This window comes from Trachypithecus francoisi, unplaced genomic scaffold (genome assembly GCF_009764315.1).
Source record: "Trachypithecus francoisi isolate TF-2019V2 unplaced genomic scaffold, Tfra_2.0 Contig01580, whole genome shotgun sequence".
In the NCBI taxonomy this organism is placed as follows: Eukaryota; Metazoa; Chordata; class Mammalia; order Primates; family Cercopithecidae; genus Trachypithecus; species Trachypithecus francoisi.
The window spans coordinates 316,030-343,003 of NW_022681443.1; the positions used below are offsets into that span (position 1 = coordinate 316,030).

Consider the following 26,974-nt stretch of genomic DNA (forward strand, 5'->3'; position numbering starts at 1 on the left):
AATAATGGCTGAACATCTTCCAGGCCACGCTGCGGGTGGATTATTTCATCTAATCCTCACAGTGACTCTGTGAGGCTGAGTCTAATGGGGTCCCCATTTGACAGACAATGAAATGAAGGTGGTGAGGTGAAACGCCTTACCCAAGACCAGGCAGCTGTGGGTGGCGGAGCTAGCGCTCAGTCCTGGGTAGACCGTGTTGAGCACACGGAGGGCCTCACTAAACGACATTCTTTTTTGACTCCAACCTGCCCTTTATTCCTCAAAGGCCCCTGAATATACTGGCCCCCAGCCTGGCCTCTCCCTCCTGCGAGCCTTTGTAGGGACTGTTCCAGCCACCTGCTGTGTCTCTCCTTCCACTTCCAGAAAGCAAACCTCTCACCTTTTACATTCTGATCAAATGCTACCTCTTCCACTGAGCCGCCCTGAGCTCCACCACCCCGCTCCTCTCTGGCCCCTTCCCCCAACCCCAGTAAAGCCCCCCAGCACAGCACAGCAGTCTCCTAACTGACTGTCACCTACCCTGCCTCAGCCCATCCTCTGCACAGCAGTTGAAGGAAGCCTCTTGCAGTACAGTCACGTCGCCGCCCTGCTCTAAAGCCTCTGGTGCCTCCCCAGCTCCTCTGCTCCACAGTTTAGGCCTCTCATGATCTGGCTTGGCCCTGTCTCTGCAATGTGCCCTCCAACACCATCCGGACAAACTGCTCCCCCCTTCACACACGCAGGCGTGCACACACACGCATCTACACGTCACGTGCACACATGTACACCTCTCCAGCTGCTGCGGGATCTCCTAGGCTCCTCCCTTGCTTGGGCCCCTACCTCCACTCCTGCCCTATCCACCTTCCCACCTCCAACCCCACCCCAGAACAGCACCTCCAAGAAACATGCCCCCCAATTCCTCAGCTCCCCCCACCAGCTCCTTCCTGCAACACAGCATCCACATGGCCTGTTCCCAAACACACACGTGCTCCCTGCTGCTGGAAGACACAGCCTCCAGCCTTCTCCTGGCCCGGAGGGAGCTCAGGGGCCTCTGGCCTCCTCCCTAGACTCCTGGATCCTCCCTCCCCACTCCCAGACATGGGCACTTGAGCTTCTTACCCCTCTCTGAACTCAGAGAGGCTTTTCGCACCTCTTGGCCTTTCCCCTTGAGATTCCCAGGCCTGGAGTATCCTCCTGCCCCATCCCCGCCCAGTGAGTGCTGCTTCTCAGGCGGGACTCAAAGCTGCCTCCTACAGGAAACCTTCCAGCCCACCAGGCCTCAGCCACCCTGTAAGGACTGTAAGGACTGGCCGGCAAGTCTGCCCCTGTGGTGGGCTTCCTGAGGGCACGGACTCTTTTCACGCCCAGGCCCATACTGGCTCCTTGAGAACTGTCTGCTGAGGAAATACGCTCCCTCCTGTGCCGCCCCTGAGTGCCTGGAGGCAGAGCAAGCAAGTTCATCAGACCACGGAGACCACCAGCCCACCTCTCCCACCTCCACTGACCACAGGGACCACCGGCCCACCTCTCCCACCTCCACCGAGCCCCCCACGTAGCACACCTGGGCCACCGGCCTCTGCCCTCACCGCCTGCTGGCTCCCATGAGATTGGAATAGTATCCAAACTCTTTCCAGACTTCACTTCTTCACCTCCCCCCTCACTCACTCACTCCAGCCACCACCTCCCCGCCATGGCCGCCTTGCTCCTCCTGGTAAATGAAAGAAGGAAGGGCTTGCAGAGCTTGACCAAATGCTTCCTCAGCACTCACTGAACCCTCAAATCAGCATCATCTGCAAGGCACAGAGGAGGAAACTGAGGCACAGACAGGGGAAACAACTGCCCAAAGCTACAGGGTGAGGCCTGCAACCACCCCTCCCTGCCTCCGAAGACCAGGCCCTCCATGTCCCCAGCCCATGCAGCAGGTCCCCGGGAAACCAGGAGGGGCAAGGGGGTGCAAGGGAGAAGAATGTAAGGGAAGGTGGGGTTATTATCCTCCAAGGTCAGGGGCCTCAACCACCCTCCACTCCACTCAGAGATGCTGACCCATCCCCTCTTGTCTACCCCACCCACCCCACCCCGGTCCAATCAGACTTCACCTTCTGTCCACAGGCAGACTCCCACTGTGGACAGAGAGCTGCCCCCACTGACACAGGCCTGAGGGTAGCAGCAAGGGCAGCTGCCTCCTCCCCCGACCCTGCGAGGCCCACACACCTGTGCCTGAGGGGCACCTCAGCCACCTGGAGGGCCAGGGCTGCCTGGGCAGGGCTGGGGCAAAGCCATCCTGGCATCTTAGGGCCTCCTAGCAGGTGCCTGGTGACAAAATCTGACAACCAAGAACCACAGCCTGGCAGAACTGGGAGAGCTTAAACCTCTTCACTGTCACCCATTAGACAGATGGGAGCCTGAGGCCTGCAACAGTGCCAGGACTCCCCAAAGCCCCCTTAGCCTCCCCACCCACCCTCGGTGGGCACGCCTGTTGGGAGCAGCCCCTGAGCCCCTGGAGGGAAGGACACAGCCTCACTCCCCACCAGGGTCCCAGCACCCGGCCCAGAACAGGATTTCAAAATTTCCTTGAACAAACGAAAGCGTGAGACAGTCCGTGCCGAACACAGGCCCTGCCTTGCCTTCTTGTAGGTGATCTAAAGGTGGAGATCAAATGAGGGCATTAGCCTGAAAGTGCCTTCAAACCCATAAATCACTACACACCTGGAAGGGACTCGTAATCCCTAAGTGGCGAAAACGGACACAGGTTAAGTATTTCTTTCACTCATTCATTCCATACCGCGTCTCAAGTCCTGGCTCTGTGCCAAGTCCTGGGGCAGGTGCAGGGGACTGGCAATGACCTCAACAGACACAGCACTGCCCTGAGGAAGCTCACAGCCCCAAGAGAGGCAGTCATGCAGGGGAGCAGGAATTACAAGTGGAACATGTGGGGACTGTGGGGCCTAGGCCAGGTGGGGCTGCCTGGTCTTCCAGAGGAAGGGTCACCAAGCTCTCAGGTCTATTGGAGACACAACGTCTCCAAAAACACAGGTCAACTAGCAAAGGGAGCATAGCGCCCCAACCAGCCAGTGTCATCTCAGGTGGGCAGTGTCTAAGAAGGGGACACACAGTTGGGCAGTATATATACACTGTCATTGTCCCCATTTTAAAGATGAGGAAACTGAGGCCCAGAGAGCCAAAGCAACATGCCTCAGGTCTCACAGCTCTTGGCAGCAAAACTGGTGGTCATGGGACCTCCTGCACATTCTCAGGTCCCTGGGGAGGCTTGGAACAGTTTCCAGAACATTCAGCCGGTGAACTAAGGGCCAAGCCACTGTGATGGGATTCAGGCCAGCTGCTCCTCTCCCAGCAGGCAGGGAGGAGGCCGCAGCCAGGGTAGGCCAATGCCAAGCACACGGTGGGCCCTCAGGAAACACGGCCCCAGCTGGACCTGCTGAAATGACTAGAAACAGCCCAAACAAACCATCCCTGCACAGGAGCTGCCTAATGCAAGCCTGGGGGCCACCACCCTGGGAGGCGTCTGAGGTTCCCAGTAACTGAGCTGGCCCCGGCAGCCCTCCCTTTAATGCATGCAAACGAAGGGTATAAATTCCTGCTTACTTAACTTCACAAATGTTAACAAGCCCATAAAAAATAAGTTATTCTTCCCCAGCTCCACAACACCCTTCGTTTGTTTAATTTTGTTTCTCCTCTCCCTGCCCCCAGCCTCCTTGGCGACAAGGGAAAAGCTACCATCTTCGTCTTCTGTCTTTCCCTGCCTATGGGGTCTGCCCTTGCTTCAACCTGCCCTAGGGAGGCTGAAGGAAGAAGCCCCAGATAAGAAATTAGAAGGCCGAGGAGTGAGTCCTGCTCCCTCCTCCGCAGCTGTGTGACCATGGGCTCCTGACTTAACCTCTCTGTGGTTTAATTGCCTCATCTACAAAGTAGGAACGGTAGCTGCACCCTGCCTGCTTTGGGGTTCCTGGGAGGATCAGAGGAGATAATCCAAGTAAAGTGCTTAGTTGTCTCTGGCACAGAGCAAACCCTCAATAAATGTTAGCCCTTGTTATTATGTAAAGAAGAGTTAAATATCCCCCAGTTAATCCATTTGTAGAGTTTGCCTTCTGGGGCAAGCTGGCAGCTCCAAAGGCAGCCTGTGGTTCGGTTTTGTTGGCAGACTCAGTGTTGACACACATTTGAGTTTTGATGCCATCCAAACTGACCACTGGAGTTTGCCACAGGCCCCACCACACCCTACACAGACCAGACGTACACCTTGCAGTGACCCGGCCCTGGTGAGCATCTGAGTCTCCCACCCCTAGCTCTTGCCTCTCAAAAGCCTTTCCAACTGGTGATCTCATTAGAGGCATCACTGGGCCCAGCTGACAGAAAAGGAAACTGAGGCTCATGAGGGGGGCAGCAACTTGCCCACAGTTCCCAAGGAAGGGGCTGTGGGGCCAAGGCGAGAGTGTAGCCACCAGTCTCAGCCTGTCTTCTCTCCTGAGCCCCTGTGCCACCACGACAGTTTGAGGGAAGCCTCCCCAGCAGCTGAAGGAGCAAATAAATGGCCAGTGACGCAGGTGGCAGGAGAGATGGTGTTCAGCCTCCAGGGGCTCGGTGGCTCCCAGGACCAGGCAGGAGACTGAGCAGAAGCTAGAGCATGCCCTGGGCCTCGTCCCAGCCAACCCAAGGCATGCCAAGCTAGGGTGGCATTGTTGTGTACTGAGCACAGCACTGGGGACTCTGAAGCATAGGAGACGGGGGTTAGAGGTGGCCTGTTTCCTTCAGGTCTTCTCCACATCCTCCACTTAAGCACACCTCCAAGAATGGCCTGGGCCAGAGACTATGCCCCACTTGCCTACAACTGCCCCCTCCTGCTGGCAGAAAAAGCCACAGCCCCAGCCTGTCCCAGTTACTACCAGCTACATCTTCTCCAACAACACCCCAAGCTGAGGCCACTTTCATTCTTCCCTCTGTCACCAATCTTAAGTGCCCCTTGACATATCACTCCATGACGCTCCACCCCCCACCCTCAGGCAGGTCCACCTGTCCATCCATTCCTTCTGCAGAACAAAGCTAGGCTCCCAGCACTGCAGGGACTTGCCCAAGGTCCCACCAAGCCCAGAGTGAAACCCAGCTCCTAGACATCCTGACCACGACCTTCCCAATTTAGGAGGAGTCCCCAGGGGCATCCCCAGGGCAGAGGGCGGGGCCAGGCCCCTAAGGGGAGGGGCCATGTGAGGCGGGGCAAGGGGCTGGAGGGTGGGGGTGGGCCGAGAGAAGACTGGATCCTGGTCTGGGTCCCGGTTGCCTTGGCAACACGACTAATTAATTCTGACTCCATCTGTGCCTTGGCTGGATGGGCGGTTTGGGCTCGCACGTGTTTGTTTTGAAGCAAAGGGAGAGAAGCGAGAGGGCCTGGGAGGCTGCGGCCTCAGGGTCTAGCGACGGGCTGACACTCACCCCAAATTCATAGAGCATGCCCTCACCCCCACCACAGGAAAAGGCAGAAAAGGCAGGCCAGGCATCCAGAGACCACCTGGGACCTCCTCTCCCCAGCGAGGATCATCATCTCAGCCCAAACGGGGTCTCACACAGACAGCCATCCGCGGTGCCCATCGTGTGCACACGTGCACACACACCTGCACACGCTGAGGAGACCACAGGCCCCAGAATGAGAGAGCCTTCGGTTTGGCTGCCAGCTTCGCCTTCTGAGTCTCAGCTTCCCCGTCTGCAAAATGGGCAACATCACTCCTCAAAGGGCTCTTGGGAGAAAGAGACGGACGTCCCCAGTGCAGGGACATCTGAGGGGCCTCATCTGTCCTGGGGTCCAGGAAGGCTTTGCTGAGGGTGATCCTGGCGAGGGAACCATGTACGCGGTACCCAGAAGGTGGCACTTTTGAGGAACTGGAACAAGGTCAGGAGAACTGAGATCAAGATATAGAACGTCAGAAGGAGAGGGAGCCCGAGGCCGAGCCAACTCCTTGCAGATCTCAAGGTTCTGGATCTTGGCCCAAGGGCAGTGGGGAGCCAGTGACATGCTGGGGAGGTGCCACCAATGGAAGGGTTCAGAATGCATCGGAGGGGCGGGAATGGCACCAGCAGCCTGTGAGGAGGCTGCAATGAGACGGGCCTGGAGGGTGACTTGTTGCAGGCAAAGACAGCAGGGTGGGCACATGAAGGCAGATTTGAGTCAGGTGTGGTTAAGAGAGTCGGGCAGGATGAAGAGAGAGACCAAGTGGGAAGCTCAGGGATGCCGCCCAGGGTCTGGGAGGGTGGCTGAGTGAGGGTAGTGCCTGCCCTGGAACAGGGAGCCTCAGAGAACGGGCAAATAGCAGTGCAGGAGGACAGAGGCAGAGCCCGGGTGGGACCAGTTGAGTTTTAGGGGTCAGAGGAACACCCCAAAGGAGTGACCAGTCAGCAGGTGGCCACATGCAATGTGCTACAGCCAGAGGCAGGTGACAGGGGAGGATGGAGACTCAGGCATCCCTTGCACACAGCTGTTAAGATGCTGGCCCGAGAGCAGTGGCTGACACCTGGGCTGGGAGGGTCAGCGCTCAGGGACAGGTGTAGCAGGGAGTGGATGCTGGTGCTCAGGAGCCTGCCACACCCACCTGCATTCAAAGCCAGAACCCAACACCTCACCCGCTATGGGATCCTTGGTAAGTCACTTCACCTCACTAAGCCTCAACTCCCCAACCTGTAAAATGAGAATAAAAGCAATACCTACCACATAGGTATGTGAGGAGGGTCCAGATCCTTAGCTGAGCCCCAGAGACACAGGAGTTCCAGCTACCTGCTTTTTCAGGGAGGGGGGTCAGGACACTAACCTGTGTTTAGCACCCACTATGTGCCAGGCACTTCACATGTGTAATAGACCACACGGAGTGGTGATCAAGAAGGAAGGGCTGGGCGTCAGGCCCTGGGCTGAATCCTGGGTCCCCTACTTACCAACTGTGGAATCAGGACGAGGCTCCTCACCTCCCTGAACCTCAGCTCTTTTTTTTCTGAGACGGAGTCTTGCTCTTGCCCAAGCTGGAGTGCAATGGTGTGATCTCGGCTCACTGCAACTTCTGCCTCCCAGGTTCAAGTGATTCTTGTGCCTCAGCTTCCTGAGTAGCTGGGATTATAGGTGCATTCCACCACACCTGGCTAATTTTTCTATTTTTAGTAGAGAGGGGGTTTCACCAAGTTGGACGGGCTGGTTTTGAACTTCTGATGTCAGGTGATCCATCCGCCTCGGCCTCCCAAAGTGCTGGGATTACAAGCATGAGCCACCGTGCCCGGCCACCTCAGCTTCTTAAAATGTAAAATGGGGATAGTGAAGATATCAGCCCCACGGCTCACGGGGTCATTGTAAACATGAAATAAGAAAACAAGTCAGGCATGGGTCACCTGCCTGGGACATAGCAAGCACTAAAGAATTCATCACTGCTGTCATTATTACACTTATTACCAGTGCTCCTCCCAATGACCCAAGAAGGGGGATGTGCTGATGCTCGAACAACAAACAAGAAAGACAAAGGCCTCAACCTAGCATCCAGGAGCTGGACTGACCACCATGTGTTCACAGGATCCCCTTTCCCGGACCAAACAGTCCCCTTAGCCTGAGATAGGGCTGCATGAGACTACCAGGATCTGAACCCTTTCCTGGCCTCTCCGAACTGTGTGACCTCAGACAAGTCATCTCACTTCTCTGAGCCCCACATTCCTCCCTTCAGAAAAAACAGGGGGTCCTGGGCAGGCACAATGGATCACACCTGTCATCTGAGCACCTTGGGAGGCCAAGGCGGGAGGATCACTTTAGCCCAGAAGTTTGAGACTAGCCTGGGCAACATAGCGAGAGCTATGTTGTTTAAAAACTTAGCTGGGCATAGTGAGACGCACTTGTAGCCCCAGCTACTCTGGAGGCTGAGATGGGAGGATCACTTGAGCCCAGGGGGTTGAGGCTGCAGTGAACCACGATTGCACCACTGCACTCCAGCCTGGGTGACAGAGTGAAACTCAAAAACTAAAATAACAAAACAAATGAAAAATAAAAAGCAAGCGTCCCCTATCTGCACCATTGTCTTGAGGACTGAACGAGGAGATACCTAAAAGGTGTCCAGTCCAGTGATGGCACAGAGCAGGTGCTCAACAAGTGACAGCAGTTATGATCGGTGATTGGATATGAAGAGCTGGACACGGGGACGAATGACTGCATACAAGCACTCACAACAGAGTGCCGGGGTGTGGTGCCTGTCAGCTCAATCACACACCCCAGAGGGCTGCGCGTCTTGGGATGCACCCCAGGTGGCCCTCCCTGGTGCTACCCCATCAGGGAAAGGGCAGAGAGCAAAGGGACCTCCAGACGGTGCCTCCCATTCATGCCACCCCCACTCCCACCATCCCTGCAGCAAGCACACAGCCACGCGTGTGCACCCCAGCCCCATCACCAACTAGCAGCCCCTCCCTGTCCCCCACTCTGCATCTGCTCAATTAGGGAAACTGGGGAGCGAGGGAAACAAAGACTTAATTTCTGAGCTAATCAGCCTGCCTCATACTAATTACCATCCTCCCGGGCATTAGGGCAGACTTCCTGGGGGAGGCTGAGGGGGAAGCTGGTCCCTGGAAATGCCACCTCCTTCCCCTAAAGCCTGAGAGCCCAGCAATGGGAGGGTGGTGGTGCAGGGGGACCGGGAGGCTTGGGCAGGTGGGATTTCAGGGTGGGATGAAGGAGACGTGGTCAGAAGCAGGAGACAGAGTCCACTGGGCAAAGCAGGGAATGTGCCTGTGGTCACCGGGACAGCCCCACCTTCCCAGGGTTCCCGCCCCATCCTCTGGGCAGCCATGGGTTTGGGGGAGGCCCAGAACAGGTGCCCCAGTAGGCATGCAGCCCATGGCCTTGGCCAAGAGGACAGATGGACAATTTGAGGCTGGATAATTGAGCAATGATCAGAGGGAAGCTTCTGGATCACAGCCTACTGGGTGTGTGCATGTGTGTGTGCTTGTGTGTGTGTGTGTGTGTGTGTGTGTGTGTGTCGTATGTGTGTACATGAGCACACAGAACAAGAGGGAGCCAGGAAGCCTGCGTTCAATTCCCTGCTCAGGCTCTGGGAAAGTCCTTGCCCCTCTGAAATTCCGACTGCACCATAAGCGAGCTGGAGGGCACGATTTTCAGAAATCATTTCAGAGGTGACCACAAGGCCACTTATTCTTCAAAAAATGCTTATTGAGCACCTACTATCATGCAGCCGGCTCTGTGCTGGCACCACAGGCACATTCGTGAACAAGACAGACCAGGTCCCTGGCCTCACGCTCCTTTCACGGTGATGGGGGAGCCAGGGAGTAAACATGAAAATCAAGAAACAAGTGCTTTGGCATTGGCAGATAGAGGAAAATGCTCTGTAGAGAACTGAACCATAGGATGTGGGCAAGCGACCGGGCCACCGCAGGTAGGGCTTATGGCAGCATTTTCAGAAAAGGCCCCACCCAGCAGCCAGGTGCAGTGGCTCACGCCTGTAATCCCAACACGTTGGGAAGCCGAGGCTGGCGGATCACAAGGTCAGCAGATCGAGACCATCCTGGCTAACACAGTGAAACCCCGTCTTTACTGAAAATACAAAAAATTAGCCAGGTGTGGTGGCGGGCGCCTGTAGTCCCAGCTACTCGGGAGCCTGAGGCAGAAGAATGGTGTGAATCCGGGAGGTGGAGCTTGTAGTGAGCTGAGATCATGCCACTGCACTCCAGCCTGGGGGACAGAGCGAGACTCCATCTCAAAAAAAAAGAAAAGAAAAGAAAAGGCCCTACCCAGCAATTAAACTTCAGATAATCCCAACTCACAGAGGGCCTCAGAGCAACCCCCCTCCCTTCTCTGGACCTCTGTTTCATGCACACAGCACGGGAGCCGGATGAGACCCTGTCCAAGGCTGATTCGGTCCCACAAGCGGGAGTTCTCACGAGTTTCTCCATGCCGAGTGTGTGCATGAGAATGTCTGCATGATCCCCCAGGGGCTGCGGTCTGGCCCACACATTTACAGAAACACACACAGATGACCACCGTGTCCCCAGTCTTGGGCCCAGCTGCATGATGGATATACCAGGTAGACAGGTATGTGCCTGATAATGAGAGGGGCAGGGCATCACACGCCCCAGGGCCCATCAGTTCCCAATCACGGGCTCTGGGGTCTCCACTCCAGGGGATATACTCAGCTCTGCTGGCACAGGCGTCCCTTGAACTGCCTCCCTTGCACCTGGTCATGGGGCCTTCACAGTGGCCCACCATGTGCTGAGCACCTGAGCCTCACTGCATGGAATTCTCACAACAGCCCTGCCAAGGAAGGGCTGTTACCCTGTTTTACAGATGGGGAAACTGAGGCTCCGCTAGGTCAAGTCACTTGCTCAGTAAATGATCAGCTAGGCACTCAAATCGGGCCTGATCCTAAACTGCCACCCCTACCATGTGCCAGGACCTTCTTCCTGGACTACTCTCAAGGCTCAAACCAGGGGACCAGCCTGGACCAGCCCTGCCCAATAACTGCCTTCCAGGGATTGCCAAGGGTACCCAACACAGCAAGGTAGTCAGGTTCAGATGGCCAGGTTCAAATCCTGATTCCATCACCGAGTCGCTGTGTGACCGTGGGTAGGATCCTTAACCTCTCTGTTCCTCAGTGTCCCCATCTGTCAAGTAGGGATGGTGATAGTATCTATTTTGCTGGGTTGTCATGAGGATTTTGCTAAGTTCTATAAAGTTCTTAGAACAGTGCCTGGCACATGGTGTGACTTGAGTGTTGTTGATAAAAGGAAGCTATGATTCCCTTTGATTCTGTGAATGGCCTGACCCTTGGCTTCCACAGAAGGTAAGAGGCAGAGCTGCAATTCAAACACTGGACTCAGGACTCTCTGTCCAGCGCTCTCTCCCTACAGCATTAAGGAATCTCCAGCTTGGCCAAGGGAACAAAAACATCCCAGGACTGGTCCAGGCTCAGCCCCCAGCAGGAAAGACAGTCTGTGAGGAAGGCTAAAGGGATGAGATCCACAGGCCAGTGGCCAGACCCTGCTCCATCGCCTGCACCTCCTTCCTCTGGGCCTTGCACTGGCCTACCCAGTCCCACCCCCAGCTCCGGAAGGCCCCAGCACTCCTGTGGGCACTCAAGGACACTGGGAGGCTCCTGGGCCCTGAAGCAGCTCCCCGTAGCCCCAAGGAGCCCAATGCCCAGTGATCCTGGAACACAGCAGGTGGAGAACAGCAGGGAACAAGTGTGGTCTCCTGGCACTGCCTTCCAAGTCCCTGGGTACTCTGTCCCCAGAGACAGCCAGGGGTCCTGGCCCTGGACCCCCACACCCTACCTTTCCCTAGGTCCCACGGAGCCAGGAGGCAGGAATCTCAGCCAGAATGGGCTCCTGCCTAAAGTGCTCAGCCAAGAGCGAGAGGAACCCAGACGTCCACACTCAGCCCTAGAAACAGATCCCCGCAAACCAGCCCACCCATGCCCCGGGACAGCTGGGCGTGATTTGATTCTGAAGTCAGTGAAAGTAGAAGAAGTACAAACAGCCCAGGCACTCATAACAGGGAAACGTCCTTTCAAGGAAAGCCCATTCCAAGGTGGATTAGGACCCAGGTCCTGCCGCACCCCTGAGGAGGGTGCTCAGGGTGCAGTCAGGGGCCGCAGGAGGCTGCAGGGCCAGCTGCGAGGAGAATCCCTCCTGGGTAAGAACAGATGGTGTACATGTGTTTGTAGGTGCCAGGAAACACGGGCCAGTGACAGCCTCTGGGGAGGAGGCCTTGGGAACAGGCAGTGGCCCGTTCCGTTCTGCTGTGCACACCGAGAGCATGCGTCAGTTCCCCAGGTATAAGGGGGTTTGTATACTTGCACATTGTTTTACACGTACGTGTCCCAAAACCCAGCAAATGGCAAATGCACAGAGATCACGAGGGCGCGCGCACACACACACACACACACACACCTGCCCATGCGCGCCCAGCTTCTGTCCAGCCAGCTCCCTCCTGCGGCCTGAGAGAGAGACAGGCGGCTGCGGCAAACAGACGGGCAGGGCCAGAGAGACGGGTGGGCAGACAGAGACAAAGAGACACGGAGAGAGACAGAAACAGAACGAATGAGCTCAGCTCAGGCCCTAGGGTGATCCTGCTCAGAGCAGCCACTTCAGACTGGCCCAGGGGCTGCAGGAAGCCAAAGTGCCCAAGAGGAGAGCAGGCAAGGCTCCACCCTCAGCCTGGCCACTCACTGCGGTGTGGCCCCGAGCCAGCGCCTCACCTCTCTGGGCTGCAGCCTGCCCACGAGTGCGGGCAGTGGGTGAGAGACCTGCGGGCTCCGACCCTCCAGCCCTCCGGGGTCCTGGTTCCCTGTGGAGGCCCCGCTTCCCCTCTCCCCAGATGGTCCCGAGGACAGCGTCCAGGTCAGCTGCCATCTCAACCTAGCCAGGAAATCACTCCCAAAGCCCCTCCCTCCTCTGCCATCAGCCCTAGCACCAAATCGGAGAGGGACAAGCCGGGCACTGACCGGAAACTGCAGGCGTGGATACTGCTGTCTTCCTGCCTCATCTCACCTAATCCCCATTCTACCACGCGAAACAACCGAGGTTCAGAGGACGATCGGGCCAGAGCCCCACGGCCAGCAGCGGATGAATATGAATGAGCTGGGACGGAACCCACGCGTCCACTTCAAAGCCCATCGGCTCCTTCCACAACATCCTGTTCAGCAGGCAGCAGGAGGGGCCACAGAGGCAGACACCCCCACACTTCCTGACCTAGCACCCAGACCCGGGACTCCACAGGCCCCAGCCTGTCTCCAGCAGCCTCAGAGGTGACTCTAGAATGGCCCCTGAAGCCCTGCCTCCCTGCTCCAACCACCAGGAAAGCCAGAAACAAGCCCAGAACTAGCTTTCCTGAACACTCACTGCATGCCAGGCATGGCGCCAAGGGTTTCATAGAGTCACCCTTGGGAGGTGGGTACTACTTTTATTCCCATTTGATGGGTGAGGACACTGAGGCACACATAGGTGGGGCAACTTGTCATGGGTACAATCGGAAACTGACAGCTGGGCCCATGGGCCTGATCACTGTGTCGCTCCATCCTGCAACCTGGGAGTTTTTCCACTCTGACCTGCCACCCCCAAGCCAAGGAGTGTCTAGAGGGGCAGTAAAGGCCTCACCCAGAAGCTCTGCTTAGATCAAGGGCTCTAGAGCCACTGCCATTGGGGACCCCAGTGCCGACCCCTCTCTGCAGCCCATCTCCTCTCAGGATGATGCTTGGGGTCCCTGGAGAGCCCCCACCTCCATCCTTGAGTCCCAGCCCTGGGTGAGGAGCGGAAGTGGAGAAGGTCTGTGCCCCCACAGACCTCAAACAGTGTCCTCCGGGACAAGGGCTGTCCTTTGCCTGAGGTCCAGAGAGAGTGTGAGACAAGCAAGGCTCACACAGCAAGTGGGAGACAGGAAGGGGCCCGACATCCCTTCATTTCTGCCTCCCAGTTTGGCACAGAGGGCACCCTACCTCCTATGCTGGGCAGGTTGAGCTGCTGTGACCCAGTGTGGAGACAGGGATGGGGCTATGGGTTCTCAGTAGCTTCTAGAACTCCTTAGGCCCTACCACGCAGCCCTCGGCAACCCTGTGGGCCTACTGTGTGCATATACTCTTATCTCCAATCCTATTTCACTCCATCCCCTCCAGGAGCCTGGCAGTATCCCCATTTCACAGATAAGCAAACTGAGACTGGGACCTGTGACCACTCAGGCATGGGATCTAACTCAGGATGCCTCACTTCCCACCACTAAACAGACCTTCCTGCAGCCACTGCCCCAATCCAACCACTCCCAGCCCTCAGGGACTGCCTCTTCCAAAAAACGAAAGTCTTCCCAGAGCTCCTGGAACCCTCCACTCAGTGGACCATCTCTCCTCCGACATTCAGAAAGCAGACTGAGGCTGGGCGCGGTGGCTCAGGCCTGTAATCCCAGCACTTTGGGGGGCCGAGGCAGGTGGATCACTTGAGGTCAGAAGTTCGAGACCAGCCTGGTCAACATGGTGAAACCCGGTCTCTACTAAAAATACAAAAATTTTCTGGGCATGGTGGCAGGCGCCTGTAATCTCAGCTTTCTCTCCAGCCTAGGCAGACAAGCAAAACTCCATCTCCAAAAAAAAAAAAAAGAAAAAAAGAAAGAAAGCAAACTGAGGCCAGCACACCCACAGTGTCTCCACCCTCAGACTGGGGCTCCTGGGAATTGAGGCTCTATCTCCCTCAGACAGGGCACTCCCGTTCCCAAAGACTACGAAGTCCCAGGACTCCCTCCTCCAGCACCTCCATCCACACAGCCAGCCCCCTACCCGACTGCAGGACTCTGCCTGAAGGGGCCAAGCAGGACTCCAGGCCATGCCTCAGCCCCTCCTCTCCCTTCTTCCTGGCGCTCCTCCAGGCCTGGCCAGTACCAGGCAGGCTACCCCCGCACCACCGGGCCCTGTCCATGAATCCCACCTCTGTTGGGCACCACAGACCCCCCTTTCTCCTCCCCAAACAAATGGAGTGTTGAGTAAGGCACCAAGACAACCACACACAAGGCCAGATCTATTCCCTGGACTGGCGCGGCTGCCAGCGGGGTGGGCAGTCAGGCTCGCGGAGCAGTCTGTCCCTTCCACAGCCCCTCCAGGTCCAGTCTCTGGCACTGGGAGCCGGGCACTCTAACCTCGTCCTGGCAGGGCTGGGACCAGCAGCCCCCATCCCCAGGTGACCCAGGAGTGGGCCTGGGCCAGGCGCCCCAAACCACACTCCCCACTTCCTCCTCTCTCCCTTCCCCTGACACAGTGTGGGCAGCCACCTCTGAGCAGAGTCCAAATCTCTGCTCTGCACCTTGGAAGAGGATCTCTCCAGGCCTCTGTTTGGTCGTTTGTAAGTGGGTGTGACACTCCCCATGCTACAGGGGCTGCTGTGGCCACAGACGGGGTGGGGTACAGGCAGAAAATCCCAGCACAGAAGAGGCGCTCAGTCCAAACCGGTTTTTCTCTCTCCATTCCCTCTTCTGCCCCAGGGGGATAAGAGGTGGGGCTGGCAGAAGTGGGGGTGAGAGGGCACAGGCTGGCAAGGTAGAAAATGACTTGTCCCAGGCACTTAAAATGTTGCCTATTCCAAAATCAAAGTCTCAAATCCCTCTACAGCTGGCAGTGAAGTCTCCTACGACTAGGCTGGTTAAGGCTCCCAAGACCCCACAGCCAGCCTGGGCAACACAGTGAGACCCCATCTCTAAAAAAAAAAAAAAAAAAACAATTAGCTTGGCATGGTGGTATGTGCCTGTAATCCCAGCTACTCAGGAAGCTGAGATGAGCAGATCACTTGGGTCCAGGAGGTCAAGGCTGCAAGGCTGCAGTGAGCCATGACTGCACCGCTGCACTCCAGTCTGAGTGACAGAGCAACAGCCTGTCTCAAAAAAAAAAAAAAAAAGATCCCACAGTCCATTAATGGCAACACTGGGAAGGAGGCCTCAGAGCCAAGCCCGCAAATCAAAGCTCCAAGCCCACTGCTTCCTAGAAGCCAGCCTAGATATTATCCCCATTTTGCAGACAAGTAAACTGAGGTACACAGTAGTTAAGTCATATGCCTGAGATCACACAGCTAGTGAGCATCTGGATTGATTTCTTTTGACAATTCAGGCTGTTACCAAAAGCTGTTTGTTATGGCACAAGCACTCCCTAAGAATCTGTGATTTTGACTCTGCATCCAGAGTCAGGTGCAAGTTCTTTAGCCTGAAACGCAAGGCCTCCCAGCAAGGTGGTATATATACAGCAGCAGAAGACAGCACTAGACCTCGAGTCAAATGCCAGGCCTGCCACTCACATCCTGCTGTGCACCCACAGCAACTTACCAGGCCTCCCTGGCCTCACTGTCCCCTTGTGTAAAATGGGAATAACAAGACTGACCTCCCAGGGTGGTTGGTGGGGTTACCTATCCATGCAGTCACACAAATTTATTGAACATCTACTATGTGCCAGGCCCCACTCAAGGTACTTGAGATAGAGCAGAGAACAAGACAAAAAAAAAAAAGCTGCCTTCAGGGAGTTGATACTCAATAGCAGTGGGAGGGCAGAGAGTAAGCAAGCAAATAAAACAGCATCCAGTTGTGTTAAGGGCTTTAAGAAACCAGAGGGAGGAGGCCAAGGGCAAAGGACAGGGTGGTCAGGGAGGACTTCCCTGAGGCGGTGACAGTTAACCAGAACAGGAGACAGCCATGCACTGAGCCAGGGGACCAGCAGTGAGCACGGAAGGAACAGCAAGGCCAAAGGCCAGTGAATCAAATGAGAGCTAGAGCCTGTGGGAAAAATGCCTGGCACATAGTAGATGCTCAATAAACTGCAGCTGTGTTATTACTCTAAACCCCACAAACCCCTTGCTCCTTGCCTTCCTCTTCTGGAAACCAGGTTGTGGTGCAGCTTGAAGTGCATCCTAGGTCTCTTCCACATTCCTTCATTCATTTAAAGTAACTCTGCTTCCATTAATAGTCCTCCCATTTTGTGGGTGAGAAAATTGAGGTTCCCAAGATCCCATAACCCATAAACAACAGCATCGAGACATGAACCTAACTCTAGTGGTCTCAAACCCCATGCTTCTGGCAGCCTTGGGCGGTCTCACCTACAAAGGGCGCTCACTACATTCACCCTTCCCATCCCAAGACACCTCAGCCTGTCAGAATGTCTCTAGCATGAACCAAGGTCTGAGCCTGCCCTTTGAGGCCAACCAGGACAGCCCTCTCTCCTCTTTCCCAGGTCACCCTGAAATGTTAGTAGCTGCCACCCAGATCATCTCCCAGTGCCAAGCACTGTGCCTTACTTTGTCCCCTGGCTTTGCTCTGGCAAGGTGAAGTAGGGATTCTTATCATCCCCATTGTACAGGTGAAGAAACTGAGGCCCAGAAAGGTGGAGAAACATGCCCAATGGCAGCTGTCAGGAAAGTGGCAGTGCTGGGATCTGAACACAGGCCTTTGTCACTTGAAAGACAGTCACCTGTCACTTCCCAGGCCTCTCAAATGGCCTTCTTTGGGCATCACCCTCAGTCCCTTGCCTGGCCTGTCCCCCTGGTGATGCCCAAAGGGTAGATAGGACAGGCCTCCCCTGACTCGGTTATTCTCAGGGCACCACCAGTCACATGCCTGGCATGCTGTGGCCTAGGCCAGGGCTGGCTGAGCAGCTCAGAGCACCCAAGTCCCACGAAGGAGACCAGGGGACAGGGCTCACCTGATGAAAGTGCACACACAGGCCCTGGGGCAGGCTGGAGAGGAGTACCAGACAGGGAGCCTGCCACACCCGGCTCCATCCTGGCTCAGCCACCCGGTACACTATGTGCCTGTCAGGAGGCTCTCTGCCTCTCCAGCCCCGTTCCTGTTACCATGAACTCAGGACTGTACTCCTACCCCTAAGGGTCATGGGGAAAGGTACGATGCCACAGAACTCTAGTGAGATCTGGCTTCCCCGCGCGTGTCAGGAAATCATTTTAAAACGATTTTTAAAAGTAATGATGGTGGGCCGGGTGCGGTGGCTCACACCTGTAATCCCAGCATTTTGGGAGGCCGAGGTGGGCGGATCACAAGGTCAGGAGATCAAAACCATCCTGGCTAACACTGTGAAACTCCATCTCTACTAAAAATACAAAAAATTAGCTGGGCATGGTGGCACGTGCCTGTAGTCCCAGTTACTCAGGAGGCTGAAGCAGGAGAATCACTTGAACCTGGGAGAAGGAGGTTGCAGTGAGCTGAGATCATGCCACTGCACTCCAGCCTGGGCAACACAGCGAGACTCCATCTCAAAAAACAAAAAACAAAAAAAGGAATAATGATGGTGGTGGTGGTGGTTCCCAGTTACCTCACTCCCCACCCCTCCACCACCAAGAACCCCCACTTCAGCCTGTGACAGCAACACCAAGTCCCCTGCAGCAGCCCTTCCCCCACCACACCTCCTCCATCCTCTGGGGTGCACCCACCACCCTGCACAAGCCCCCTGGTTTGTGTTACATACCAGGAACCACACAAAGGACATCACATCCAGGAGCCCAAATAACAGCCACCCTAGGAGGCATGTGCCTCATCTCCATTTCACAGAGGAGGAAACTGAGGCGAGAGGTCCCCCGCCATAAAAACCAGAGCTAGGATGCAAACCCAGAATTTGCTGTTCTCCTATGCAGCTTCCTGTTGTTAGTGTTTGAACGAAATGCTGCTTCAGGAGAACCCCTGGGGACTGGGGGGAGAGAGAGGACTCAACAGTACCAGAGAGACAGGCTCAGGGAAGGAGTTAGGCCTGCTGAGTCCGGCACTCAGGGAAGGAGGCGCTGCCCGGAATGTGCCTGCTGGGTGACCTTGGGCAAGTCACTTCCCCTGTCTGATTCCTCAAAGGCAGGTACCAATGTGGTCCCCCCAGAGAACGGCACTGGGTCAACAGGTCCTCAGCAAGCATGATGAATGGGGACAAAATCACTTGGGGGCAAGAAAGGAGTATGTGCCCAGAGGAGAGACTTATGTGACCAGAGGCCCTGGGGAGCGAGAGGGCTCAAGGAGGCAGAGGTGGGAAGATCGTGGCCATAGAAGTGGGAGGGAAGGGCTGGGTGGAGGCGCTGGGAGCAAGCATGTGCTGGTGCAGCGGGGTCTCCAGTCCGTCCACAGGGCAGGCAGGATAAGCACAGACCCACCCACTGTGCCTCACTCCCCACCCCTCCACCACCAAGAACCCCCACTTCAGCCTGTGACAGCAACACCAAGTCCCCTGCAGCAGCCCTTCCCCCACCACACCTCCTCCATCCTCTGGGGTGCACCCACCACCCTGCACAAGCCCCCTCCTGGGCACCCATCACTACCCCTTTCCTGGGGACCTCCAACACCTCGACAGCCACAGCCCCTCCATGTGGGGACCACCGCACCTTGGAGACAGCATCTCCCTATCCTTAGCAACCACCAACACTGCGCAGCCAGCCAGCCTTCTTCCTCTGTCTCCTCCTCTCTCCACGGAGACCACAATGCCACAGAGGCGGCTCCCTCGCCACGGCAACCACCGTCACTCAGCGCCGCCTGGACAACAGCTCCCTCCACGTGGCCGCCACCAACACAGCCTCAGCGACAGCCCCAGCCTCTCCTCTCCTCTCCAGGGCAGCCACCAGCCCCAGCCAGGACGGAGCGGCTCCTTCTGCCTGCCTGTCTGCCTGCCTGCGGCCTCCTAGTGCCAGACGGCTCTCCCTGTGCCTCCAAAATCCAGTGACATAGGATCAGGCCCCATATCAATTCCGCTGGCATTTTCCCCTGCTCCCAGCTCACTTCCAGCCCCTCTCTCTACAATGGAAAGACCCCCACCTGAGAGAGACCCCCACCATGTTCTCCCAGGCCTTCCCCTGCAAGCTGGCTCTCCACCCCCAGCAGGCGTACAGATGCCCCCTGCCCTTCCGGGGTGCAAACTAGGCCTGGCTCAGCCTCTCCACCGGGTGATGGGGCAGGAGCTGGGGTCCCTGAGCCAACAAGGGCTTCCTGCCCACCCTCCCCAATGGGCCTGTCTTAGCCCCCAACAGGCCTGCCGCTCTGGAGGCTGCCTCACAGGCCCTGTGGAAGGAAAGCTGGGTGGGAGGGGTGCCCACGGCTGGGGGCAGGGGCCAGGCCCGCAGGAAGGAGCACACAGAAGCCTGAGGCTGGGCCACATCACAGGTTTGCAAGGCCGGGTCATGTGAGCTATGCTCACAGACAGCAACACACACACAGGCAAAAGGACCCTGTCCTTACCAGATGTCTGCAGCAGAGGAGGCCCCTCCGGCACTGTCCCCGACCTGGGTCTCAGAAAGGTCCCCCAGGCAGCAGCGGCAGCAGGAGCAATGAGATCTCAGGTCCTGGCCCAGCCCGGGTGGTAGCAGCTCCTCACCCAAGTCCTCTCCTTCTGCAGGGAGGCGAGGGGGAGAGAGGGGAGGGAGGGAAGAGAAGGGGAGGAGAGGGAGGGGGGACAGCAGGAGGGAGGGAGGAGGGAAAAATGCTGAAGTCTTGAAGGGTACACTCACTTCTTTCTTGGGTTTCCCATGGCAACCGAATATACCACAAATGAATATCAGGGTGAGACAGACAGAGGAGGTAAAGGGAGAGGAAGAATGGAGGGAGATGGAAGAGAGATGGAGAGAGACAGAGATAGAGAGATGGGGGAGACTGGGTGGGGAGAGATGGAGAGATGCAGAGAGAGATGGAGGCAGAGACGTGAAGGCACAGAGATGGAGAGATGGTGCAGGGAGAGGAGAAGAGATGGAGGTAGAGACAGAAGGAGGATGAGGCAGGAGAGATGGGGGGCTGAGGTTTCCCATCGTAACCCATGGGCTCAGGGGTCAAGGGAGAGGTCAGGGGCCACAGGGTTTCTTTCAAGCCCCTGGGCAGAAGGAGCAGGCACAGATGAGTGAGTTTTCTGGGAACCAGGGGGCCCCTACACCCACCCCTCCACCTTGTCCCACACTCCCTACTGGGCTCCACAGGCTGGAGGTGCCTCCCAAGTCACATCCCAAACTCATACCCCACTCACAGCCATGGTCACACATGTCACACCCACGTGTGTATGCACACACACTCTCACACTCGCCTGACACCCAGTGCCCCCACACAGCCTTCACCTCCTCCATGCCCAACCACTCCACTCTCCTGTTGGTCACTCGGATCACCAACACCGCCCAACCCCATCATCAGCCGGGCCCCAGGGAACAAAGACACCCTTGCCCTCGGCACACCCTCTCCTCTTCAGAACTCTGCCAGGACTGGCACACGCCTTCCCCTATGTGCCCAGCCTGTGCCCAGCCAGGTGTAATGCCTCTGGCCCACCTTCCCGCCATATGGGCTCACACACAGCCTAAGAGCACAGTACCTGGCTGACCTCCACCTGCACAGACAGGCGCTCCCAGACAGATGGGCCTCGGAGGAACCTCGCCTCCATCTGAGCAAACACGTGCACACAGACACTCAGCCCTTCCCCAGGAGGCCCCTCTCCCGGTCCGGCCCCGCACCCCACCAGCCCAGATGGTACTCTTGGCCCTCCCCCGCAGGCAGGGGCTCACACCTCAGCCCCCTCGGCATTGCCATTCACAAACATAGACCCACCAAGTGCTGGCAGCCAGCGGCGCCCGACGGAAAATAAACACACACTCGGGCCTCCCTTCCCCCACCCCCCACACTGTCTCAACTCCCTCACCCCTACCCAAAGGCAGAGAACTAGCAGGGCCGGCTTTCTCCAGGAAAGGCTCCCAGGCCTGGCTGGGAGCACACAATTGACCCTGAGCCCCTCAGCCAGCAGGGATGGGAAAGCACTCCGGAGGCACACGCTATACCCAAACACACACACACACACCAGTCCTCCCGGAGCACACCCAGAGAGAATCCACACAGGAGACCTTCCCAGGGCCGCAGAGAAACGCACATCCCAGACCCAGAGACCTGCGTGCCTAGAGACCAAGGTTCACTGCACACGGCTGAACCAGAACACAGGGGCGCCCCACACAGACACACTCCCCTACGCGCAGGCCCACGCTGGTGCCAAAATGCATGGGGCCACCGCACAGACGCACGAATCAGGGGCACTGTGGACTGCCCCACCCCAGGCTCACCAAACATACCCAGAAAAACGTGCCCAGGGGCACAGGGCCCCCAACATAGACACACGCCAAAACATACATGCCCCAAGCATGCCCACACACAGGGAACCACTCCCGGACACACGTGCCAATGCACATGTGCCAACACACCCCCAGCACAGCCACGCCTGCACGCCACAGCGCTCCTAGGGCAGTTCACGCGGCGCTTCCCCATGTCGTCCACACCCACTTGGCACACACACCCCCTCACCAGCAACTCTCCGGGTCCTGGCTCTGGTCGCCCCCTGTACCCCTGCCCAGCGCGGCCGGCCCCGCCGCCAGCCCCCGCCCCTATCGGCCGCTTTCGGATCAGGGGCACCTCGAAGAGCTCAGAGGCTACGAAATTGGCCGCGAGCATCAGGGGTTGCGGATGCAAATTCTAAACACAGGCAAGTAAGGCGGAAAGCCTGGCCGGCCGGGCGGGCCAGCCAGGCGCAAGTTCCGGAGGCCCGCGGGGCAGGCCGCGAGGAACGAGGAGCCTCAAAGAGCAGCGGACTGCGGAGGACGGTGCAGGGGTGGCGAGCGCGGCGGGGTTGGGGGGCGGGGTGGCGGTGCGGCCCCGGCGGGGCTGCGATCGAGCACTCCCGTCCCCACCAGGCCAGGTCCGTGGCAGTTCCCGCCCACCCCCTCCTCCGGCCAAGCCGCCATCGCGCACCTGCCCCGTATGTCCCCAGGACGGACAAGCCCCGCCGCCCGCCAGACCCAGGTCTGCCTCCGCCAAGTGGATGGACCGTATCGAGCCACCGCTACGCGGCTGTGCGTCGCCTCTTCCAGGACGTCTTCTCTGCTTTCCGCCCTCTTCGCCGCTTCTATGCCCTCACCTCCGCCTCCGCCTCTGGCCTCTGCTCACGTGCACAGCCGCAAGCTCAGCTCCACCAGCGCCCTCTCTCCACAGGAAGCGAGATGGAGGGCATTCGCCCTGCTCAAGGTGCTGGGGCAGGCCCGCTCCAGCCCCACTTCATCCGGACCACACTTCAGGCTGCTAACGTGCCTAGCTTTAGCAACTGTGCAGCCTCGAACCCGTGACCACACACTCTGCCTCCGATTCCTCATCTGTGCAACAGGAATGATGCAGTGGGGTGTTCTGAGGATTTAATGAGGGACTCCTTAAACAGGCTTAGAGCAGCAGGCAACGAACACGGAAGACGATTAGCCAGTATTATCAGTCAGTATGGGCCCCTGTCTTGCTGCTGTGGCACGGAAGGTTAGGCACTTCTCTGAGCTCAAGCTCCTCCTCTGGAAAATGAGGATGGCTCTGCTGGCTCTGGAGGATTCTGGGAGGAGTCTCAGAGACCCCGAGGAACATGCAGCTGCCATCCAACCAACAAATGTGAGTGAATTAATCTTCGGGAAAGCATTACAATTGCAGGTTCCTGGGCCCCTCGTCCGCTCTCCCAATCAAAATCTCAGTGGACAGGGCCCAAGAATCTGCATTTTAACAAACACCCAGAGACTCTAATGCTCCCTGACAAAAAGGATATTACTCAATTTCTTGGTGCAGCATGGATGGTCCCGTGTGGTTGATCCTCAAACTACACGTCCAGACTCATTTTCTCAAAATCCACTCTGGGCTTCCCAACCTCCAGGACCCTACTCACACGATCACTCCATCTGGCACGCCCCCACCCAGGGACAGGCAAGACCTCTTTCACAATCCTCCAGCCAAAATTAAACAAGATAACAGAGAGTGCTTTACCCGATGCCTGGCACATAGCAGGTGCACAACTGAGGGAATTCTGCAGAGCCCAGAGCAGAAGTCGGCACAACCTCTCCAGCCCTGCCCGGGAGCCTCACTCTGCATCTGGCCACCAGCCTACAGCAGCAACCCCCTCTCGGTCAAGTCACAGAGGGACAAGAATCACCTGTCAAGCAAGCCCTACTGTGGGCAGACCCCATGCGGGGCACTTGTCAGAGATTCCCATGTCTCACCTCTCCTCCAGGGCCCTGAGCTCTGCCAGGCAGGGGCTCCTCTCTGGGGGTTCCTGTCTGAGCCCCGGGGCCCAGCATTTCTCCCTGGGTGAAACATGCTAATAAGGGTGTGTGTGCACACACCATCTGAATGCAAAATGCAGCAATCCGTCCTTGGTAGCATGTAGATAAAAGGAATTTGTTTAATAAGTATTTTTTGAGGGCCTACCAGTCTCCGCCTGCACAGAGCTGACATGCAGTGGGAGAAATAGACAGGAAATAGGCAGATGTAGGAAATCCCCTGGGAAATGAGAAGGGCCAGGAAGGGAGGGAGGCAGGTAGGCTGACCCCACAGCCTCTGTCTCTCCAAGATTCAGGGACAATTGTAGGGGGAGAGGGATAACAGACAGGCCAAGGAGGGAAACTGAGTCAGGCCTGAGTCTTGGGACTAGGCCCACGGCAGGCTGGTCAGGCAGCCCTTGGGATTCAATCCCTACTTCACCCTGAGAGAGGTGGGGACCAGTGTATACAAACAGTCACGCACACACAGACATGCAAAGACACAGCCTGCCCCCTCCTGGCCCCACTGCACATTCCAGCAGCGGGTGGGGGGGTGCGGGCTGGCAGCACCCAGGCTCTTCTCATGCGTCCTTAGGCTCCCCCCGCAGCAGTTCCCATGCACTTCAGAGGGTGAAAAGCAGAGAGCGAAAAGGGTAGGAAGGAAACAGACATGTGTACATATAGTACAGACCCCTCCAGGAAGCCAAGAATGAATGGAGGGGGCAGATGGGAAGGGGGAGGAAAATAATGGCATCCCGTATGCCAGGGGATGTTATACCCGTGCTCTTCTCTTACCTAACCTTTAGCACGACCTTTAGGACAATCCAGAAAGGTTAAGAATTCGTTTTTTGTTTTTTGGTTGTTTTGTTGTTGTTGTTGTTGTTGTTGTTGTTGTTGTTGTTGTTTTGGTCAGGGACGGTGGCTCACACCTGTAATCCCAGCTACTGGGGAGGTTTTTTCTGAGACAGAGCCTCACTCTGTCACCCAGGCTGGAGTGCAGTGGCACAATCTCAGCTCACTGCAACCTTGGCCTTCTGGGTTCAAGCGATTCTCCTGCCTCAACCTCCTGAGTAGCTGGGATTACAGGCATGCACCATGACGCCTGAATAATTTTTTGAATTTTTAGTAGAGATGCGGTTTCACCATGTTGGCCAGGCTGGTCTCGAACTCCTGACCTCAGGTGATCCTTCTGCTTGGCCTCCCAAAGTGCTAGGATTACAGGTGTGAGCCACCGCGCCCGGCCAAGTGTTCGGTACTTTTGTCCCCACTTCACATTGGGGAAACTGGGCCTCGGGGACAGGAAGTGACTTGCCCAGGTCACACACCGAGGAGGAAAAGAGGTCAGATTTGGAGCCCTGGAGAAAGCCTGGGCCCCTGCCCTTTCCACAAGCAAGATGGCCAGGAAGTGGGGAGTCCAGGGGGCCACAGCTGAGGCTGCAACAGACTCGGGACCTGAGGAAGATACTGACCCTGCGGCAGCCTCCCTGCCATCACCCGGGGGAGCCCTCCAAGCGCTGCTGTTCGAGGCACTGTGGGAGGGCCAGGGAGCGAGGGGCTGCCTTTGGGGGAGTTCCATCACTGTGGGGGAGGGGCGCAGGAGGAATGGGATGGCGGGATTGAGATGCAGGCACCACCCACAAGGCCCCGCCTTTCCTGTCTCTTCTTGCAGCCAAAGCAAAGGGTGTCCCCCGCTCCCGCTTCCCTAGGGCAGAGTCACTGGACCCATTTACAGGTAAGCAAAGCAAGGCCCAGAAAGGCCTTCAGTGAGAGGGGTATGCCAAGATGGAGAGGCCTCCAGGCCCACCTGGCAAAGGAGTTCGGCAGCCAATGGTGGTGATGGGAGAGTCTCCCTTCGGGGTTCCAGTCCTGGTTCCATCGCTGTGTGGCCCCGGACTGGTCTGTAACCTCTCTGTTTCTTGTCTTCAAAATGAGGAATAATAATAGCGCCTACCGCAGCTGGCTTTTGTGGGACTAAACGAATGCTGCCCACAAAGAGCTTCAAACTGGGCCTGGCTCTCAGCAGGGGCTCAATAATATTAGCTGATGTCATTATTATTATTATCACTATAATTATTACTATTTCAATCAGCAGCATCGTGCAGCCAGCACCCTTCCTCTGGCACCCCAGGCATAAGCAAGCCTTCCCAGGTGGTTCTTCAGTCCTCAGGGCTTCTCTGGGGCTTTCCTGGGGACTGTCTGCAGAGCTTGGGGGAAGGAGGGGGGCTCAGTTATTCCAACCCCCAGACACCATCTCCAGTAATAATGTCAGTGCCTCTGCCCCAGGCGGTAATTGAGCCAAGAGAAGGTTAATTTAATCAGGGATTGGGCTGGGACGGCAGGAGGCAGAGGATTGGGTTAACCTTCTAGACTATTAACACAGCTCCTGAAGAGGGCTGACTTGCTAAGAAGGCTCAGGCTTCAAGGCAATCCTACTTCTCGGCCATCCACTCCACACAGCACACGTCACAACACGGGGCGGGTGGGGGCACCAAGAGAGAGGAGCTTGGCCCCCAGGCACTGTGGCTGGAGCAGGTGAGGGTAAGCAGCGACGTGTGCCTCCCAGCCCCGCACGCGGTTGTCACACTTTCACAGTCACTCATCACACCCGCAAGGGAAGCTGCCAACGCCCTCTTAACGAGACAGGAGAGGCTGACCCCTGTCACACACAGCCAGGACGCAGATGCGGCAGGGGTGTCACTGGAACCCAGTTCTGCCGCCAAAAACAGGCATCCTACAAGACCTCAGGGAACACTGAGGAACAGGCATGGAGCCCCCGGTGACCGCCCCAGACATGCCCCTCTGGAGAAGGCTTGCTGGGTGTGCCCGTTTCTATCACCCTGACTATTTCTGGAGCTTGTGGGTAGAAGAGCAAGAGAGCACTGACCTGGGAGTCAAGAGCAGCCTCTCCTCGAGCCAGAGACCTCTTGGCCTTGGGCTCATCACCTGGCACCCCACCCCCAATTCCTCATAGCTTCATATCTCTCCATGAAATGAAGGTACCCCTTGAGAAAGGGCTGGCTAATCAAATGTGTCTCTCTGCAGCCACTGAAGGGGCAGGGTAGGGGGTGGGAATTCACATTAAATCAACAGACAGCTTATTCCAGAACTCAGTTTACTCATCTGTCAAATACCCACATAATAGCAGCCAACTCACCCACCTCAAAGGACTGTCGTGGAAACCCAAGGAAAGAAAAGAAAGTCCTTTGCAAAGTTAGCCTTAAACCAAAACAGGAAAGCAGCTACTCTGGGCTGGGGGGATAGGAGGTGAGAGGACAGAGCTCACGTGAGCTGAGCCCCCACCATATGCCAGGCACCAGCACCCGTCCCCCACAAGGCCCATGGTCTCCTTAACCCCCATTCACCTCTCTAACCCCCTACTCCATGTTACAGAGGAGACACTGAGGATCAGAGAGGCGACGTGAATGCTTAAATCACAAAA

At 57.0% G+C, this 26,974-nt stretch overlaps 1 protein-coding gene across 1 annotated transcript in view; it reads right to left on the reverse strand.

Moving 5' to 3' along the window:
* The window catches only part of ELFN2 (extracellular leucine rich repeat and fibronectin type III domain containing 2), a 44,453-nt gene extending 24,609 nt beyond the window's left edge, over positions 1–19,844 (reverse strand). The window contains exon 1 of the mRNA XM_033188667.1: positions 19,694–19,844. The gene's annotated coding sequence lies outside the window, so the exon portion shown is untranslated. The remainder of the gene's footprint in view (positions 1–19,693) is intronic.
* Between the last annotated feature and the right edge of the window lie 7,130 nt (positions 19,845–26,974).